We start from the raw sequence: 16,940 nt of genomic DNA on the forward strand, positions 1-16,940 counted from the left end.
TGTTCCCTGGATGCTGCCTGACCTGCTGCGCTTTTCCAGCAACACATTTTCAGCAGTTTATCCAAGTCCCCCTGCAACCTGTAACATTCTTCCAAACTGTCCACTACTCCACCGACTTTAGTGACATCTGCAAACTTACTAACCCACCCACCTTTGCCTGCATCCAAGTCATTTATAAAACTGACAAACAGCAGTGGTCCCAAATCAGATCATTGTGGCACACCACTAGCAACTGGACTCCAGACTGAATATTTTCCATCAACTACCACTCACTGACTTCTTTCGGAAAGCCAGTTTCTAATCCAAACTGCTAAATCACCCCTAGTCCCATGCCTCTGCATTTTCTCCATCAGCCTACCATGTGGAACCTTATCAAAGGCTTTACTGAAGTCCATGTATACCACGTCAACTGCCCTACCCTCATTCACATGCTTGGTCACCTTCTCAAAAAATTCAATGAGGTTTGTGAGACACGACCTGCCCTTGACGAAACCATGTTGACTATCTGAAATCAAATTGTTGCTTGCTAGATGATTATAAATCTTATCTGTTATAATCCTTTCCAAAACCTTTCCTACAACAGAAGTAAGGCTCACTGGTCTATAATTACCTGGGTCATCTCTGCTGCCCTTCTTGAACAATGGCACAACATTTGCAAACCTCCAGTCCTCAGGTACTAAACCTGTAGACAATGATGACTCAAATATTAAAGACAAAGGCTCTGCTATCTTCTCCCTAGCTTCCCACAGAATCCTCGGATAAATCCCATCCGGCCCACGGGACTTGTCTACTTTCACTCCTTCTAGAACTGATAATACCTGTACATAACTAACGTCAATCCTTTCTAGTCTAATACCTCGCACCTCATTCTTCTCCTCTACAATATTCTCCTTTTTCTGAGTGAACACCAATGAGAAATGTTCATTTAGCACCTCTCGATCTCTACAGGGTCCACACTCAACTTCCCATTTCTGTCTTTGACTGGCCCTATTCCTACCCTAACCATCCTTTTATTCCTCACATTCCTATAGAAAGCTTTAGGGTTCTCCTTTATTCCATTTACTAAATACTGCTTGTGTCCTCTCTTTGCTGTTCTTAACTCTCTCTTTAAATCCTTCCTAGCTGATCTGTAACTCTCCATCGCCTCATCTGAACCATCTTGCCTCATCAACACATAAGCCTCCGTCTTCTTAACAAGAGATGCAATTTCTGTAGTAAACCACGGTTCCCTTACCTTATCACTTGCTCCCTGCCTGACAGGGACATACCTATCAAGGACACGCAACATCTGTTCATTAAACTAGCTCCACATTTCGATTGTCTGCATCTCCTGCATTTTGCTGCCCCATTCTATGCATCCCAATTCTTGCCTAATCGCATTATAATTGCCCTTGCCCCATCGATAACTCTTGACCTGTGGCATGTACCTATCCCTTTCCATCGCTAAACTAAACATAACTGAATTATGATCATTCTCTCCAAAGTGCTCACCTACAACTAAATTACCAAGCACCAGATCCAGTGTGGCCTCCCCTCGCCGGCCCTTCGACATACTGTGTCAGGAAACCCTCCTGTACACATTGGACAAAAACTGATCCATCCGACGTGCTAGAGCTATAACATTTCCAATCAGTGTTGGGGAAGTTAAAGTCCCCATAATGACCACCCTGTTCCTTTCACTCCTACCCAGAATAATGTCGCTAAAGCTCTCTTCCACCTCCCTGGAACTCTGCAGAGGCCTATAAAAAATTCCAAGAAGTGTGAGCTCTCCTCTCCTGTTTCTAACCTCAGCCCACACTACCTCAGTAGACAAGTCCTCATCAAACGTTCTCTCAGCCACCATTATATTATCTTTGACTAACAAGGCCACGCCTCCCCCCCTTTTACCGCCTTGCCTGTTTTTAATGAAAGATCTAAACCCTGGAACCTGCAATATCCATTCCTCACCCTGCTCTATCCATGTCTCTGAAATGGCCACAACATCGAAGTCCCAGGTACCTCTATCATATTCAAATGCTACTCAGGAAATTAGAGTGAAAGATGGGGATTCTAGACTTGCTTGTTTATATGTCTCGTGTTTCAGTGATAATAAACCACATCTCACAAGAACCAGGAACAGGTGTACTCCGTCTGGCCCTTCGAGCCTGCTCCACCATTCAATAAGATCGTTGCTGATCTTTTTGTGGCCTCAACTCCACTTACCCGCCCACTTACCATAATTAATTCCTTCAAAAAAATTATTTTAGTTTCAAAACCCTCAATTACTTCACTGGGCATGGAATTCCACAGATTATTAAAGTTACACAAGTAAGAAAGTAAATCACACACACATACTATGCTTACAAAAGTGAAAAGCAAGTTATAGATCCTTCCCAGTTACAGAATGAGTAACAAACAGCCTTAATTCACACAAAGCTATTGAATTCAGTTAATAGTCATGCTGGACTTTGTCTGTAACATGGCACCGAAACAGGTGAATAATACTAATCTCATTGTTTGTTCAAGATGAAATCTGTCATTGATATCCTTAACCAACCACATTACACTTCAAAATGAAGTGACTTACTGGAGTTCACCCGTATCTTTTCTCAGTACAGTTACTGTGTTTCACTTAGCAGTCTGAGGCAAAGATACATTTCTGAATTGTAACAGCAAACTGCTGAAGAGTGGTATGCCAGTGTTTTGGTGCTAAAGATATCGTCAGAGAACAGAGTTGTTTTTGGCTGGCTACACTTGTTCAGATTTCCTCCTTATCATTTCAGGAGGTAATGGAAAATTATTCCATATCGCACAGTCAACTGTCAAGAATATGTATCTAATCTAGAGCTTGAAAATTCCAACTGGGCGGAGGAGACACAACTCAATGTCACGGAAGAAACATCAATTCTTTTTTGTAAATTCTACTTCCATTGTTACATGTTTGCACTGACACATGGCATGGCCTGTTGGAGGTCTTCGTCCACTCATCAACTACCTCCTTCTTTCCTCTTAGCTGTGTTCTCCTTTTTTATTAGATATTCTTTACATTTGATTTGTTAAATTGCTAAAAAGAACTCACAGCTGCATGATGTGGCACAGTTTTTGTGCCATTTCTGAAGAAAATAAATTGGTGGAATTGACTGATTGTGTTTATTCAATGCTTTTTTTCCCGTCTCTTCGGCTGTATTTCATTCTGGGATTGTTTTGCTAGATTACAGCTGTCTCTTGAAAAACTACCAGCTTTAAACTGAACACACAAGGATCTCCCTTTTTCTTTAAGGGAGAGAGTGTACTCACATTGTGGTTCCTCCATCGTGGTTGCTGTAGTTCAATATAGGTTCCAGCCTTAAGTCTTGGTCGTTCAATGTTCAGCTCTAACTTCAGCTATAAACTCAAACAGATGATGGTTAAAAACACTTCACAATTGTCACTGTCACTATCACCTTTCAGCCTTTGATACCAATTTGCTGCAACTAACATCTAGTGCTACTTGTTTCCACTTGCTTCTACTCCCAAATATTAATTTCTAGTGCCCACTTTCACCCACCACGGTGTAATTTTCATGAGATAAAACATCTCTGCAGTATGATATGGACTGAGTGCTTCCCAAATGTTAGCCTATGTAAGATACATAATAAAGACCAGGTTCTTACTGAGGCATAAGTCTTGAGGGTTTATTAACATCACTATGTACAAAGATATGATATCTCAGTTTTACATATTCTTTGGTTTCTATGCTTACTTATGTTACTGTTATATTACATACATACAGGCTGATTGCCTGTTTACATAATTGTCACATAATTTACTGAATGTACAGAGAATAAGATAGAAGTCATCTCTACTTGACCCTTTCTGAGATCTGTGTAATATTACAATACTGGTGTGTTCCAAATCTGCCAATTTCCGGGAATGGGGCAAGGGAGGAAGAGAAGGAGAATCTAATCATTGTTAGTCAGATGATGAAGATGGTAGCAATGTCATCAATCGAGTGAGATATGAATTTAGCATAGTGCAGTTAATATATAACATTTGCCGTTTTAGCCAACTCCCTACTATTTTCTAGTGAATTATTCTGGGAGTATCATTTAAGGCCTTTAATAATCAAAGATGTTGCAAGTGAACGAGGTAGTGCAGAGTTGTAGCTCCTGGCTGTTGCGGGAATTCTACAAGTTTTGGCTCTTTTTCATAGTTGGTTACAGTTTTATAGTCTACACAAGATAAATGGCCTGGCTAGTGTTAAAGGATCTATTCACTGACTCAAATGTCTCTTGCACAAATTAGTTGCTGCCAGGTATGTACAGATTGGGAAATCTTGAGCATGACTGAGAAAATCAAGAGGGGCCACACTGAAATAGAGCCAAAATACTGTGGATGCTGAGAATCCAAAAACACAGAAAATACAGGGGAAACTCAGTAGGTCTGGCAGCATCTGTATAGAGAGAAACAGAATTAATCTTTTGACTCCAATATGATACTTTTTTAGAATCTAGTGGTTTTAGGTTCAACGTTGATTTACCTGAATACTTCAAATCAATTCCAATTGGTATTTTTACTCCTGCATTGCAAATCATTTTCTAAGTCAGCACTCTGTTTTTAATCTGGGCTGTAAAGGAGATGCTGTTCATGAAAACTGAGACAGGTAGAAAAATACGGAGAGATTTATTTTAGAATCATGCTGAGGACTAGTTTACAATAACACCATTTCCTTTAAAACTTATAGATTAAAAGAGGCACCCAGCCCCATTCATTGCATAAAAATGCATCATCTTAACAACAGTTGCTGTCCCTGCACTGTGAAGTTAGACCCCTGGAGATGGTGTTATTTTCTATTCTTTATCAAGGTAGTAGAGATGACTGCAGAACAGAAAATTTGTTATGAACAACAAAGTAAGAGAAAACTATGGATGCAGAAATTTTTCTTTTAACACGAGTCAAATCAGTTTTCAGTGGGTGCATAATCAGAAAGTGGCTCCCAAAAACTGCATCCATTTTGACAAAGCCTATTTATATCCAAATTTTATGATCATTTTGTTATTCACTGGAACATAGATCAAGAGAAACAATCAGGATTCAGAGAAAATATCCAAAATAACCATGTTTTTGGCTATGCAAATGGCATTTTGAAACCATCTAACTATCATTTGTGCACATTAGGCATTGCATATTGAACAACATGTAATTGTTGAAGGTTTCTTTTATTTTTAATGTGACTCTGACATATACCATTAAAAATAGATGTAAAGAAGAAATATAGTATAGATATCAGCAAGAATAAATGTTTTAAAACAGTCGAAATACCATAATATTATGTCAGAATAAAGTGGCTATTTCCTGGTCTGTCTAGATTCTGGGTTCAATGGCATCTGTTTTTCAAGTGCACGAAATTGATGTTTATGGCTGTTAAAGCTGATGGTGCAACCATTACAATATGTCACACTATCATCAGAGGCAGGGATCAATCAACAGTTATCACGGAGTTAGGAAATTCAGTTCTAGTATATTACTGTGTGCAATTTTCCACCATTGAGACTAAGTGTGGAGATGGGACTGTTGGATATCAGTTTGCATGCTATTGAGAAAGATTGCCACAGTGTGCACATCAATTAGCTTTTTAAGTGCTGACTGATAAACTTTGGCACTTTTCTTGGCCTATCGTTGCAGTGTGATGGCTTGCAGAAGATGTCAGTCGGAGGGATTGAGTCAAAGCTCCTAAGTGACTGTTAATTGACAACCTAAGGGCCTCAATTACAGGTGAATCGAGAAAGTCCCGAATGGAGCTTCTTACCTACCACTTATTTGCTAAGTTGCAGGAAGTATCGCTCTGGGACCAACTCACCCGATTATTTCCCATTCTTGCCGCTTTGAGGGAGGGGAGAATTGTGGCCAATTTGAGTGACACATTCTGGGCCTGAGTTTCTTAATATTTTATCCTGGCTATTTCATATATGCCCATTTATACGTATCTCTCGACACAAATACATGCAAAATTCTAGCCTCTTTTATCTAAATTGCTACCATGACTCCTCATTTACATTCAGAAACAATCAGGCCGACAAAAACAACCATTTCGAACAACTCAAAGCTGAGGAACTTGAAAGTGTGGGAACTTACAACTGGGAGTCACACCAACTAAACCCATGCCATTTACTTGCTAAACGTTGGTAAGCTTCCCTTTGCTTATCCAACCAGCACCCTTCCACTATGGTTTGACCACCAGCTCCAGTTACAAGAATAAATTTGAGCTTAGCCTGTAAGGCGGCATTTGGCATGCTTACCTTCTTTGCTTAGACCTCTGAGCATAGGAGTTATGTTGAGGTTGTACAGGATGTTGGTGAGGCCTCTTCTGGAGTACTGTATGCCATTCTGGCCACCCTGCCATTGGTAGAATGTTATTAAATTGGGGAGGGTTCAGAAAAGATTTACCAGGATATTGCCAGGAATGGAGGTTTTGAGTTAAAAAATAGGCTGGATAGGCTGGGACTTTTTCCATTGGAACATCAGAGGCTGAGGGATGACCTTACAGAGGTTTAAAAAAACATGAGGACATAGATAATGTTAAAAGCAAGGGCCTTTTCTCAATGGTCAGGGAGTTCAAAACTAGGGGGCACATTTTTTAAGGTAAGAGGAGAAAGTGTTAAAAAGGACAAGGGCAACTTGTTTTTACACACGGAGTGGTTTGTGTATGGAAGGAACTACCAGAGGAAGTGGTGGATGCAGGTACAATTACAACAATTAAAAGACATTTAGAAAAGTTCATAAAGAGAAAAGATTAGAATGGATACAGGCCAAACACAGGCAAGTGGGACTAGTTTAGTTTGGGAGCATGATCGGTATGTACTAGTTGGACCAAAAGATCTGTTCCCATGCAGTATGACTCTATGACTTGCGAATACAACTAAAAATGGCAATGTTTAGTTTGGTTTTGATTTTTATATTCTCATCCTGTTTTTAGATTCCTCTAAGGCATTGCTCATCTCAATGTCTATAAACTGAAAGCGAACCTCCAAGCTCACTTCATATCTCCAATTCCAGGCTTTTGTAAACCCCTAATTTTCACCACAAAAAGCTGCCCAGACCCTTACCTCTGGAATCCTCTTCCTGCCAGCCTCCTTGGCTCCGTAGTATTCCTTTCACTCTCTAAGACACATTGTTTACCCATTATAATATCTGTCTCCATGTGGTTTATGGTAAAATTTTGTTCTTTGATGCTGTTATTTCAAAGATATATTTGCAAGATACTGTTGCTTTAAAGGGTTCTCATTTTCTCTGCCAAACTTACTATGGCAATTGCCTAAAGTAGTTACTGGCAATGGTGTCACCGGAACCCGCAACAAATGAATAACAAACAAGTTTCACTCATTATGACAATGTTCAGCGAAGAGGGTTACCTCAGATTACAACAAGATCTTGATGAGATGGGCCAATGGGCTGAGGAGTGGCAGATGGAGTTTAATTTAGATAAATGCGAGGTGTTGTATTTTGGAAAGCAAATCTTAGCAGGACTTTTACACTTAAAGGTAAGGTCCTAGGGAATGTTGCTGAACAAAAAGACCTTGGAGTGCAGGCTCATAGCTCCTTGAAAGTAGAGTCGCAGATAGATAGGATAGTGAAGAAGAGGGTGGTGCGTGTACGGAATGAACCACCAGAGGAAGTGGTGGAGGCTGGTCCAATTGCAACACTTACAAGACATCTGAATGGGTATATGAATAGGAAGGGTTTGGAGGGATATGGGCTGGGTGCTGGCAAGTGGGACTAGATTAGGTTGGGAGATGTGGTTGGTTTGGACAAGTTGGACCGAAGGTCTTTTCCGTGCTGAACATCTCCATGATTCTATGACTCTATAAAGGTAAAGTCCTGGAGAGTGTTACTGAACAAAGAGACCTTGGAGTGCAGGTTCATAGTTCCTTGAAAGTGGAGTCGCAGGTAGATAGGACAGTGAAGAAAGCATTTGGTATGCTTCCTTTATTGGTCAGAGCATTGAGTATAGGAGTTGGGAGGTCATGTTGTGGCTGTACAGGAAATTGGTTAGGCCACTTTTAGAATATTGTGTGCAGTTCTGGTCTCTCTCCTATTGGAAGGATGTTGTGAAATTTGAATAGGTTCAGAAAAGATTTACAAGATGTTGCCAGGGTTGGAGGATTTGAGCTATAGGAAGATGCTCAACAGGCTGGGGCTGTTTTCCCTGGAGCGTTGGAGGCTGAGGGATGACCTTATACAGATTTATAAAATCATGATGGGCATGGATAGGATAAATAGACAAGGTATTTTCCCTGGGTTGGGAGAGTCCAGAACTAAAGGGCATAGGTTTAGGGTGAGAAGGGAAAAATTTAAAGGGGACCTAATAGGTAACTTTTTCATGCAGAGGGTGGTGTGTGTATGGAATGAGCTGCCAGAGGAAGTGGTGGAGGCTGGTACAATTACAACATTTAAAATGCATTTGGATGGGTGCATGAATAGGAAGGGTTTAGAGGAATATAGGCCAAGTGCTGGCAAATGGGACTAGATTAGTTTAGGATATCTGGTCGGCATGGATGAGTTGGACCGAAGGGTCTGTTTCTATGCTGTACATCTCTATGACTCTATAAATGATAGAAAATGCAAATCAATGTGATACCTTTCTTGGGACTTTTGATGTTCCAGATTTATTTTTACACGATTAAAGAAAATCAGTAAAATATTTTGAGGATAAAGCAGCAATTGCATTAGCACAAATTGCTGAGGTTTTTTTTCATCAAATATTGAGCCATAACTCCTGAAACTGACGAGGAGTATTCTTACCTCGTTGCCATTCCAAGCAATTTCAGTGAAATTATAATTGACGGCTCAAATGACAAATGAATTTAGTGAAAATCCCAGTACGCTCATCAAAGTGTGGATTCATTTTGAGAAGAATCTATTCTTCTTAGAATAACAGTGGACTACACGCAATGCATATTTTTATGAAAAATACAGAACCTTTTATTTCCACTAAGGGATCAGTAAAACATCCCTGCTGAAATTATTAACAGTCATAACGGAACAGAGGCTTGGAGCAGATTAGTTTGGTGAAGCCTATATCCAGGATTTCAAACTGCCATCTTGTTTAGACCTGACTCATGACATTTCCTCATTTATTTTTAAACTGAGCTGCCTAATGTATTTATTCATAGACAAAGCACAGCAGACTTAAATACAATCTACTGGTATGATGTTTGCCTATACTGAATGCATCTAAAATTGATACTGGTAAAAGGAATGCACTTGAACAATACATTTGAGAGGCAGAAATTATGAACTAATGAAAGGCATGCTTGCCTTTATTGGTCGGGGAACTGAGTACAAAAGTCAGGATGTTACGTTGCAGCTTTATAAGACTTTTGTTAGGCCACACAAGTACTGCCATCAAAAAGTGTGGTGCTGGAAAAGCACAGCCAATCAGGCAGCATCCGAGGAGCAGGAGAGTCGACGTTTCAAGCACAAGCTCTTCATCGAGCTTATGCCTGAAATGTCGATTCTCCTGCTCCTCGGATGCTGCCTGACCCACTGTGATTTTCCAGCATCACACTTTTTGACTTTGATCTCCAGCATCTGCAGTCCTCACTTCCTCCCACACGAGCATTGCATTTAGTTCTGGTCACCTGATTACAGGAAGGACGTAGAGAGACTTGGAGAGACTGCAAAAGAGGTTTACCAGCATGCTGCCTGGATTAGACGGTATAAGCTATGAGGAGAGGCCAGAAAAATTCAGGATGTCTTCTCTGGAGCAGAGCAGGTTGAGGGGAGACTGGATAGAAGTCTATAAAATTATGAGATGCATAGATAGGGTTGACAGTCAGAATCTTTTTTCCCCAGACTTGAAATGTCTAATACCAGGGGGCATGCATTTAAGGTGAGAGGGGGAATGTTCAAAGGAGGTGTGAGGAGCAAGTTTTTTTACACAGAGAGTGTCAAGAGTCTGGAACGGGCTGCCAGAGGTTGAGACAGATATGATAGGGGCATTTAAGGGACTTTTAGATAAACACATGAATATGTAAGGAATGGAGGGATATGGACTGAGGGCTGGCAGAAGGGATTAGATTAATTTGGCATCATGTTCAGCACAACATGGTGGGCCGAAGGACCTGTTCTTTGAGCTATGCTGTTCTACATTCTCATGAATGCTGTCAATCTCAAAGAACAGCATCATTCAAACCGCATCAATCACACCTTCAGATCAGAGACCCATTGAGAGAAATTTGAGCAAGTATTTCTCACAAATAAAAGTGCTTGTTCAATTTGTTTGATACTCTTAGAAGGGCATTAGTAATTCCTTCCCGAGTGATCCATGTCAACAAATTACACCTTACTAATTGTGTCCCGTCAAAGTGGCTCCAAGCAATACACTTTGAACTACACAACATACATTGATGCCCATTAGTATCAGAGGTATGGTCAAGATTTCCACTGATGTCACAAAGCAAGTAAGAGATCCAAATCATGCTGAATGACACTGATAATAAATGCACTAATTACAGTATTGATCTGCTTCAGAGCCTTTGATTGTTTCTCCTCATGGCCTTGCATTTTCCTCTTATTGTCATGTGCCTCTTCAATTAAAAGTATGCAAATGGGAAAGATGAGTGAAATGAAAATGGATATTGCTGGAAAACTCTGTTTTTAAGAGTGGAAGAGAAAAATCAGGGAATTATAGACCAGCTAAGCTAACTTCCAGGGAATTTGCTGTAATCTATAATCAAGGATGGAGTATCTGAGCACCGTGAAAACTTTCACTTGATCAAGGAGTCAGCGTGGATTCATAACAGATAGGTCATGCCTGACAAACCTCATGGACTGTTTTGAAGAGGGGACTATCTATCAATGATGCTTAAATAGACTTCCACTTTGATAAAATCCCACATAAGAGGCTGTTAACTAAGATAGAAGCTGACCGAACTGAGGGCAAATTGCTGATATGGCTGGGAAATTATTTGAGTGGTAGGTAACAGAAAGTAGGAAAAATGGGAGGTACTCAAATTGGCATGGTGTGACCAGTGGTGTCCCACAAGGATCTGTGTTAGAGCCTAAATTATTCATATTATTTATAAACAGCTTGGATAATGGCATAGAAAGTCATATATCCAAATTTGCTGATGATATAAACTTAGGCGGCATTGTAGACAATGTAGATGACAGCATAAAATTACAAAGCCATATTGATAGACTAAGTGAATGGGCAGAACTGTGGCAGCTGGAGTTCAGTCTAAGGAAGTGTGAGGTTATCCATTTTGGACCAAAACCACAAGACCATAACATACGGGAGCATAAATGCGCCATTTGGCCCACTGAGTCGGCCCCATATTCCATCATAGCTGATATGTTTCTCAATCCCATTAAAGCACAGCACAGGAACAGGCTCTTCAGCCCATCATGTCCATGCAGACCATGATGCCATTCTAAATTAATCCTATCTGCATGTACATGGTCCATATTCTTGTATTCCCAGCCTGTTCATGTGTCTGTCTAAATGTGTCTTGAACATTGCTATCGTGTTTACTTCTACCGCCTCCCCTGACAGCGTGTTCCAGGCATCAACTACCCTCTGTAAGAAACTTGCCTCGCATATCTCAAATTTTTTCCCTCTCACTTTAAACTTACATCCTGTAGTAGTTGACATTTCCACCCTATCAAGCTTCTCATGATTTTATATACCCCTATCAGGTCACCCCTCAGCCTCCGACGCTCTAGTGAAAAGAGTGCAAGTTCATCCAACCTCTCCTTATAGTTCGTAAACTTCAATCTAGGCAACATCTTGGTAAGCCTCTTTTGCAACCTCTCCAAGGCTCCACATCCTTCCTATAGTGTGGCGACAATAACTGTACACAATACTCCAACAAAAAATTCATACAGTTGCAACATGACTCACCAACTTTTATACTCAGTGCCCCAAACGATAAAGACAAGCCTGCCGTACACCTTCTTTACCACTTTATCTACATGTGTAGCCACTTCAGGGAGCTATGGAACTGCACCCCAAGATCCTTCCTTCCCAAGAGTCCTGGCATTTACTGTATACTTTTTCTTGCATTTGACCTCCCAACATGCATCACTTCATACTTGTCTGATTAAACTCCATCTGCCATTTCTCTGCCCAACATATTCACTTTTATACTCAGTGCCCCGAAAGATAAAGACAAGCCTGTCGTACGCCTTCTTTACCACTTTATCTACATGTGTATCCACTTTCAGGGAGCTATGGAACTGCACCCCAAGATCCTTCCTTCCCAAGAGTACTGGCATTTACTGTATACTTTTTCTTGCATTTGACCTCCCAACATGCATCACTTCATACTTGTCTGATTAAACTCCATCTGCCATTTCTCTGCCCAACATATTCTAGTGTACCCTTTGACAACCTTCCTCATTATCCACAACTCCACCAATCTTCATGATGTCGGCAAACTTACAAATCAGACCACCTATGTTGAGCCAAATCATTTATATATATTTCATATAACAGAGATCCCAGAACTGACCCTTGCGGAACACCACTGGTCACAGACTTCCACTCAGAAAAACACCCCTCCACAACTACCCTGCGCTTTTCATGACCAAGCTAATGTTCTATCCAACTCACCTCTCCTGCCTTCTCTCGTGATCCCTTTACTTATCAAAAACTTACCTATGTCTGTCTTAAATACATTCAATGACTTTGCCTCCACAGCCTTCTGCAGCGGTGTGTTCCACAGACTCAACACTCTCTGTTCATTCCTGTTCATCTCAGTTCTAAAGAGACATGCTTTCACTCTGAGGTTGTGCTCTCAGGGGCTCGTCACTGAAACATCACCTTCACATCAATTCTATCTAGGTCTCTCAGTATTCTGTAAGTTTCAATCTGACAGCCCCTCACCCATCCTACTGAACTCCATCAAGTGCAGATTCAAATGCTCCTCATGTGATAAGACCTTTATCCCTGGGATCATCCTGGTAAATCTCCTGTGGATCCCCTCCAAGGCCAGCACATCCTTCCTTAGATATAGGACCCAACACTATTCACAATATTCCAAATGCAGTCTGATTAGAACCTGATACAGCCTCAGTAGTAATCTTAGTCTCATATTCTAGCCCTACCAAAGCGAATGCTAACATTGCATTTGCCTTCTTCCCATAGGATCCACTGTACGGAGCCAATGTTGCCTGGGTTTCTCCCTCTCCAGCCAGAAAAATTCGCAAGTTCTACTACTACCATGTTGTTACCCTGAGCATGGGCCCCTTATCTGGCCTCTGGGTGATCTCACAAATGAGCAGCGATGATCACCGTGACACTGCAATCACTTTAAAACGGTTATGTTGTCCTGAGTTTTTGGAAGAGAGATTGTAAAGGCAGAGGTGACTACAGGAGCTGGCCTGAGTCAATAGGTTAAGAGGCTTTTACTTTTTAAAAAAAATGTATCAATGGAGGGGTTGAAACTTTATTGCTGGAACAGCACAGCAGGTCAGGCAGCATCCAGGGAACAGGAGATTCGACGCTTCGGGCACAGCCCCAATCAGACTATCTGGGTTTGTTTTTAGCTGTAACAGTGAGAAGCTTTTTGGGTCATAGAAGAGTGGGAGCTTCAGGAAATGATTCCTAACTGTGACTTTGTCTGAGATCTCTCTTGATATTAAATATCATATAAGAATCTGTGTCTGAATTTACTTTTTTGCCAAGAGGTGTGTTTATGGGATATTACTATATTGGAACAGGTAATTAGCAATAGATACTGTATTGATTATTCGGTTAAGTTTTCCAATAGTTAAGTTATTTTAAATTCCTTTTTCTTTTGTTTGTATTTTAACTATAGTGGTTAAATAAATTGTTTTCCTTAACATCGAGTGATTTGAGTAGCTGCATCACATCTGGAACACCCATTTCACATCTACCTTTCAAATAAGAAAAAGTTAGGGTTTAGGCTACCTTCTTGAAGTATTTTGAAGGGGTTTGGTCTGATCCATAACATCACCAAAGATTTCAAATGACCCAGCTATCCTGAGGATGCACTGAGGCAGCTAATAAAATGGGAAGCATAGGAACACAAGAAATCCATTCATCTCCTTGAATCCATTCTGTCATTTAATTAGATCTGTATCTACCTGCTTGCTGCCAAATTTCTTAATCATAGAGACCCTACAGTGTGGAAGCATTTGGCCCATTGAGCCCACCCAGACTCACCTCATCTATGTAATCCTGCATTTACCTTGGCTAATTCACCTCATCTGCACCTCCCGGACACTACAGGGCAATTCCGCACATCTTTGGACTGTGGGAGGAAACTGGACCACCCAGAGGAAACCCACGTAGACACGGGGAGAATGTGCAAACTCCACACAGACAGTTGCTTGAGGGTGGAATTGAACCCAGGGCCCTGGCGCTGTGAGGCAGTCATGCTAACCATTGAGCCACCATGCCGCACTAATAGAGCAATCTATTGTGGTGCAGTGGTAGTGCCTTTACCTCTGAGTCAGGAGGCATGGGTTTAAGTCCCACCTGTTCCAGAGATATGTAAAAGCATCTGAACACGTTGATCGGAAATCATCTCCAGATTTCTTCATTGAAAGTATTTGTAGTGTAGTGGTAGTGTCTTTAGGCCAGGAAGGCGGAGTTCAAGTCCCACCCACTCCAGAGTTGCGTCATAACACCTTGATCAAAATAACTCCAAACTTCCTAATACCTTTGCTGAATAAAAATCTACCAAACCCAAGTTTGGAATTTTCAATTTAATTAACGGCCTTTTGGAGGGAATACCCTTTATGTGAAAGATTACTTCCTGTCATGACTCTGAATAAGCTTGCTCATATTTTAACGTTGTGCCTCCCTATTCTGGACATTCTATCAGAATAAATGCTTTCTCTCTATCTAACCCATTAGCTCCTTTAATCATCTTAAATATTGGAAATTAATCACCATTTAATATAGATTCTCACAACTGTCAGTTAAGATTATGCAAACTGTCCTGGTATTTTAACCCCCTTCAAACCAGTACCAAACGCAATGACACTTTTTTTAAAAAAGAAAGCAGTTAAAGTTGATTACCCTATTCATAATGAAAAAGTTACAACCTCTGAACACAACATCAGTTATAACTACCTTATCAATCCATGTTATGCAAAGAATTAAGTGCCTAATGTGAACCCCACATGTCAGATCTGCACACCAATAGCCTTCCTGTCACTGGGACCTCAAGGTGCTTTCATTAATTGTACAATGCCTTCCCAATGCTGTCAAATCAGCTTATACTTCCATGACCTTGCAAACCATTGCATGAACAGTAAGATGACAGGATATGAATAAGTAATGCATGGTTGCTGGATTGGGAAGCATATATAAATATGTAATAACGTAGTACACGTATTTTCTTTATTGGCATTCCATTAAATACAAGAACAATAGTAATCGCTCAATTTATTGAAACTAGATCAGTATTTCCTTTTTGTGTGTGTGTCTTGGGTTGTTAATCTTGTCAGAAGCAAGTAACCATCAGAAAGAAGGAGAAATTTAAGGTGAGTCATTAATCTCAGTAGCTCAACTATTGAACACCCTGCTGCTATCCCAGACTTGCTAGAAAGCCCCAATTGGGTAAATTGACTGGTTCAATATTTGAGATGTACCTTTACCTTGGGATTACGGCAGCAGCTGTGAAAAGATCGGCTCAGTTGTTCTGCACCGTACTGTGGCGAAGCCAGTGTGTTTTTATCTCAGAATTCACACCGCGCTCCCTCGCAAACCTTTGCCTGTTTTGAATTAAAGCGCATCAGGGACCGACTTGAAATCTCTTGGCTGTTGAAAACTCTAGAGGTGGGCCATCAGTTACCGTAACCCGACTACTGGCGACTGACGCAAAGTTCTTCTGTAAAATGATAATGAGCTGTATTGATGATACGCTGCTGTCTGGAGGTGATCATTAATCTGTGTTCTCGCTGTGCTGGCCCAGTGTGCAAATAGTGGAAAAACTGCTGCTCAAATCTGCAGCAATGCCAAGCTGAAAACCGAGAACTACATTTTTAAAATGGGTAAACTGTTTCTGCAGAGCAATGCAAATATCCCCTGCAATTGTCACAAGCTGGCAATTTGTATTTCCTCATATTTATTTACACTTGGGAGCTTGCAAATTACGACCTTCAGCCTTTTAGCATTCTGCAAGGGAATCCCAGAGAGTCTACAAGTTTCTTTGTTGCTCTGTGTTTGTTGATTTACCAATAAACTGTTGTGTAGTGTGTAAAAAGTCATTTTCCCTCTGTAATGTTTTCCCTTGAGACACTGACTGACTTCACCTTCTGAGAGAGAGTGAGGATCGCAAATGCTGGAGAAATCAGAGTCGAAAAGTATGGCGCTGGAAAAGCACAACAGGTCAGGCAGCATCTGAGGAACACCCTTCAGGCTCTCTGCCTGTATTCCTGATGAAGGGCTTTTGCCCGAAATGTCAATTTTCCTGCTCCTCGGATGTTGCTGAACTGCTGTGCTTTTCCAGCACTACTCTAATCTAGACCCCAGCATCTGAGGAGCAGGAGAGTCAACACTCCGCGCGTAAGCCCTTTATCAGGAATGGGTTTAGGAAGAGCATATGCTTGAAGCGTCAACTTTCCTGCGTTTCTGATGCTGCCTGACCGGCTGTGCCTTTCCAGCGTCACACTTTTCAACTCTGACTCTATCTGAATAGTAGTGGCAGAACCTCAGTAGCTTTTGGTATATTCACTTAGGAATTCTGAAAGTTTGTTCATATTGGAACGAGTGTATGGAATGTATTAATATTTGCACAAAATTCCTGCAAACATGGGTAAATATTTACAACATTAGTCAATTTCTGAAGTTCAAAATTCACTGGATGTTATAATGTTTGACTTCTCCCTATTAAGCAACACATGAGCAAAGGTTGGCCCAGATCTTCTGATTGAAGGTACTCAGAAGCATAGGCTAGAGTTAAGCATTGACTCGAGTCCCTATGCTGACTCCGCTGGGATTGCCA

General features: G+C 40.9%; 1 long non-coding RNA gene across 2 annotated transcripts in view; it reads right to left on the bottom strand.

Moving 5' to 3' along the window:
• Nucleotides 1–15,939, bottom strand: part of LOC122554563 — a 39,226-nt gene extending 23,287 nt beyond the window's left edge. The window contains exons 1-3 of one of the 2 annotated variants that reach the window (XR_006313025.1): nt 15,592–15,939; nt 6,258–6,354; nt 3,277–3,363 (exon numbers count right to left, since the gene is read on the bottom strand). This is a non-coding gene — a long non-coding RNA (uncharacterized LOC122554563). The remainder of the gene's footprint in view (nt 1–3,276; nt 3,364–6,257; nt 6,355–15,591) is intronic. The other variant, XR_006313026.1, reaches the window with a different exon arrangement.
• Nucleotides 15,940–16,940: the final 1,001 nt, after the last annotated feature.

Source organism: Chiloscyllium plagiosum, chromosome 11 (assembly GCF_004010195.1).
Source record: "Chiloscyllium plagiosum isolate BGI_BamShark_2017 chromosome 11, ASM401019v2, whole genome shotgun sequence".
NCBI lineage: Eukaryota > Metazoa > Chordata > Chondrichthyes > Orectolobiformes > Hemiscylliidae > Chiloscyllium > Chiloscyllium plagiosum.